The following is a 4,907-nucleotide window of genomic DNA, read 5'->3' as shown; positions in this document are numbered from 1 at the left end:
TAAATACAGCAGTCTCAAGAAACAACTTTTGCAAAAGATTATCTAAAGGTAAACACCAACAAAAAATATCCGTTTGAATATGCCACAAGTTGCATTTGTTAATAAACTAATAATTTATATGAGGACATTTTGCACAAACATATTTTCAAAAAAATAAAATTACAAAAATCTTCCCAGGACTGTTCTGGGTTCAAAACAAATTCATCTCTACGAAAAGCTTCTGTGGTCTGCGCTTGATGTGTTTAAGCTTGTATTAATTATTCTGCATTATTTGAGCTGTAAAGTTGTGTAAACCATCCGTTTAGTGATGGGTCTACTTTTCTAGATGGATGCATTTATTTATGCATTACCAACACCAAGTGTTTTTCCATTTAACAGTAGTTTTGTGAATAGTTACATCTCATCCCTTTATGTTAATCTAGCTGTTTTTCTGCTCAGATTATTGAGTTTAAATGCTTTGTACATTATTGTAAACAAAAAGTTCATATAACTTTGAATAGATAAGCTAATAAGTGATTTTATCACACTAGGCTCAAGTTACCATGTAAAACTGTTAATGTAATGTAAATGTTGTGGATTTTGAAACAGTATTGTAACATTTGTTCCAGTGCACAATTACTTTCTTACTCAGCATTTTTGTCTCGTTTACTACTAATAATATCTAAACATTCTTACAACCTAAGCAAAATGAAGATATAACAGTAAGTCTTATTTTCTGAGTAATGTGTGAACATTAAGTTTAAGTTTAAACCAAGAAAAAGTATCTGCCAATGGGATCAGAAAAATAAATTGAATTCAAAAAGTGGAAACCAGAGTTGTTGTTTTTTTTTTGTTTTTTTGACCACATTGACTGATATTTTTCTTGTTTTTAAGGATTAACTTGCTTAGTTTACAGTTATTTGTTGATTTAACAACTTTTAGATATTTGTACTGGAAAACGAGACAAAAATGCTAAGAAAATGATTTTTCTGCAGTGTACAGTATGTTATTGTGATTTATGTTTGTTTGTTTCCACGAGACTGAATCATTTCTGTGATAAAGGAAAGCAGGCCACAGAAGCTCAGGAACCTGGAAAATTCCTTTAAATCTGATGAATTGCTCAAGCCTGTTTGTTTGAATGTTATGACTTGTTTTAATGGAAGAACGTTTTGGATTCAATTATGGAAAGCTAATGAAATATTAGGGCGTTTCCATATCTGGAACAGACATACAGGCACCACAGATCTGACCTTTCAGTGTCTGTCTGCCTCTTATAGGAATAAATAAGATACAATCTCTCACTTAAAGGGTTTTTGACACTATCACAGACTTTCCGTGTGTAAGAAAGTTCTTTAACTGTGAAATGTAAAGGGTACCGTGAGCCCACCGCCTTCACCACTAACAAGAACCATCTGTGAATGACGTACAGAGACTCTATGCTCAACACATGCCAAAAACATACTTTTTTCTCTTCTGTTTTATAATTGTACTCTTAATTAAACATTTTGATGTGAAAGAACGTGACTAAACCTGACTGCTTTTACTCTGTACTGTATGTCAACTGTAATATTCATGTAATATTTCATTCTGTCACATTTATCTCTTATGTATTTCATTGCCTTGTGCCCACATGTGCAATGACAATAAAGTTGAATCTAATCTAATGTCCCTGTCAACTGTCACCCGAAAATTAAAATGTGCTGTTAATTTACTCTCTGTTAGACCATAGATGTGAATTTTTCTTCAGTACGACAGTAGAAGAAGATACTTGGCTGAAACCATTCATAAAATGTAAACTGGCAATTTATAGAGAGTCAAAAAGCTTAACAGGCAACAAAAAAATGAATATCCATGGATATATTGAGGTGTTGTGAAGCTAAACGATCTGTTTGTGTGAGAAACAGAACCTTATTTGCAACATTATTACCTGTAATCCAGAGTTTTAGGCAAACGATCCGGAGTGATGTCCGGTTTACGAACGAATCGTTCATTTGAGTCGGTTCTTTTTAGTAAAGTAGCGATCCAAATCAAACTGAACAGTCTGAAGCAGTTTGCAGCTCAAGGAGCACATCTCTACAAGATACTCAATCAAAACTCCGATGGAAAGAGACAAAATAGCGGCGTTTCTGATCCTGAGTCAGTTCTTTGAGCCAGTTTATTGAAACGAAGTGTCCGAGTGAACCAGTTCGCGGAAAAGAATCAGACTTGCCCATTTTCCCGGGGTTCTGGATTATGTTGTAAATAATGTTCAGTTTCTTGAACAGAACGGTCATTTCACTTCATAAGACCTCAATATATCATCAAGAGCCTTGGGTATTAATTTTGTCTTGCTGATATCCCTTTATTGACTCCCAAAAGGATGGTAGCTGCGTTTGAATGTTTTGGGACGCGTGCAGTTCTGTTTATTAACCACTAGAGCGCCAAAATTTACATAGGTGCGTGAGTTAAAGCAGCACTAAGAAAAAACACTACTAGAGTTTGTTGAAATCTGTAACAGTCATGAGTCACCTTGAATATTTCTCCAAATTAGAAAAGAAAACATAGCTTGTGCTGCTTTAACATGCTCTAAATAAACCTAAAATAAGCCTGAGGAGACACGCCAAAGCCAGTGAAACATTAGACTAAAAGTAGACATGGTTTAAACTAGCTCATAAAGAAAGGTTTCTTTTTCTTGACTATTTCTGTATCTTCTCTTTGATTCTTTGAATGTCTTCCAGGTAAACATTTATGAAGTAGGTCAGCTGAGGCCTGCACATGGACTAAAAACCACATCCTTGATTCAAACAAACTTACATTTGCCAGTTTTCCAGCGAACACACCTTCATACTTTCCTTTTAGAAAGCTTACTGGATAATAATACAAATTATAGTTTGATCTGTACCAAAAGAGATCAACAAGCTGTTTACTAACTTTCAACACAGAGCCTCTCCAAATTAATCATTCACATACATGAATTAGTCACTCTTACACTAGTTTTATAGTAGTGTGTTATAGTTTTTTTAGAATAGGAAACTTTTCTACTTCCTGTTCTAGAAGTAGTGATGGGAAATACCTGGAAAAATTCAAAGGATCACTAAAGCAAAGTGTTAAATATATATATATTAATATAGCTCATATTTTAAACAAAACTCTCTAATGATGAAATAAATTAAAATGCAGTGAATGCTTCTAATTTCAATTAGATGTTAGTTTAAGACTAGTGTGATTGTTATAAAGCAAACAAACAAAAAAAGGCAACCTGTATATTGAAATCAGATACTTTGCTTGTGAAAAAAAAAAAAAAACAGATTCTGAATTTGCCATTAAAAAATGATTGATGCAATATGGCGTTATTTTACTGACAAAGGTTGAGAGTGCATTATTGTAGCACGAAAGCACATTAAACTGTGTCCTGCAGTCAGGGGCGTAGCAACCGGGGGGGACGGGGGGGACACGTCCCCCGCACTTTTAGAAACAGGTGATTCTGACCCCTGCTAATTTTTTTTTTTTTTTTTTTTTTTTTAAGGATCCAGCGTGAATATTTCCTGTAGTGTTCTCTGATTTGTTACTTAGATTTGAGTGAAGTAACATTCAGCCAATCACAGAGCGAATCATCTCCTGGGCGCGTCTGCTATGAGCTTCAAATCTCTTGTTGCTCTTCTGAATTTTCGTTCGTTCGTTCACTTTGCTATTAGGCCGTCTGGGATAAAATGCACCCCAGAAAAAAGTAAAGGACGATTACATCCTTTTTTCAAACACACACTGTAAGTATGTTACAGTATGTCGCGATGACACGAATCGCGCGATAAAGTTTTCATGTTATGATTTAACCTATTGAACCCGTATGGACCTCGTCACGTCGCGCTGGATTCAGTGTGTTAAATGCTCTCCTAATTGTCACTTTGGATAAAAGCTTCTGCTAAATAAGACGTAACAATATTATTGGTTTCTGCTGTCTTTTGTTTGTCTACGTGCTGCTCGCGGAGTAAAATTATCATTTCACAATAAATCATATTTGTTTTGCAACGAATATCTTAAAATACTTTATCAAATTTTATTCTTTTGATTCATAACTGTTACTTTATGTCCTAACTAGTCTGCAGGAAAGGCAGGCTGTGACGTCACTGGCAGAGAGAGGGGGCAGTTGCTCAACCTCTCCAGAATGTGTACAGGTGAGATTTGTATCTGGGTTACTCCGCCGCGGTATCCCCGAAGCAATCTAAAATAGTCCGAATATAAACACTTATTATAGGTGCACCCTAGTGATTCAGGACAAGCCAAAAACACGGTTTGGAAAATAGATTCATGGTGTACTCGCTTATTATATACATTTTTCTACATTTTGAACACAAACAAAGTTACGGACCGCAGCTCTGATTGGTTGTTTTTTACCGGGAGCGATGGAGTTTCTGCAAATGGCAATAGGACACTGGGAGGAGCCAGAGGAGCTTGATTTTTTCACAGATTATCTGTCTCATATTTTTCATAAAATGTATGTTGTATAAAATTACTGTAGATGTAATCTGTATACTCATTTAACACCTGTTTTTGTCCAACTGTTAAAAAAAAGTTATTGTTCAAATGTAGTGCAACTGAAATATTGTAAATATCATAAAATATCTTTATTTCATAAAAAAAAAAAAAAAATTATAGATGGTCTCCCATTGGTCTCAAAGTCCTGCAGTATTTTTAAATTTCGAGTATGATTTAACAAAAATAGGTTCCTGTAAGCTATCATGTCATGTTCCCAAATTTGAAAAAGTAAAATGCCAATTGGTATTCTATTTAGAATTTATTATGAACATAAGCTTTGGGTCAAATCACCATACAGCTGTCCCCCCCACTTTTAAAATGGCTGCTACGCCCCTGCCTGCAGTGCACTCTCCAATTGTCAGTAAAATAACGCCATAAATGCATCAATAATTAAAATACTGCATAAAACGCCTCAA

The 4,907-nt window shown here is 34.9% G+C and overlaps 1 protein-coding gene across 1 annotated transcript in view; it reads left to right on the top strand.

The window, feature by feature from the left end:
• LOC128025732 (V-set and transmembrane domain-containing protein 4-like) overlaps window positions 1–1,564 on the top strand; it is a 15,302-nt gene extending 13,738 nt beyond the window's left edge. Inside the window, exon 8 of the mRNA XM_052612269.1 lies at window positions 1–1,564. This exon is cut by the window's left edge and continues 365 nt beyond it. The gene's annotated coding sequence lies outside the window, so the exon portion shown is untranslated.
• The last annotated feature ends 3,343 nt before the right edge of the window (window positions 1,565–4,907 follow it).

This window comes from Carassius gibelio, chromosome A12 (genome assembly GCF_023724105.1).
Source record: "Carassius gibelio isolate Cgi1373 ecotype wild population from Czech Republic chromosome A12, carGib1.2-hapl.c, whole genome shotgun sequence".
Taxonomy (NCBI): domain Eukaryota; kingdom Metazoa; phylum Chordata; class Actinopteri; order Cypriniformes; family Cyprinidae; genus Carassius; species Carassius gibelio.
Note: the sequence above shows the minus strand (reverse complement) of the source record. Positions and strands in the feature narration are given on the sequence as shown.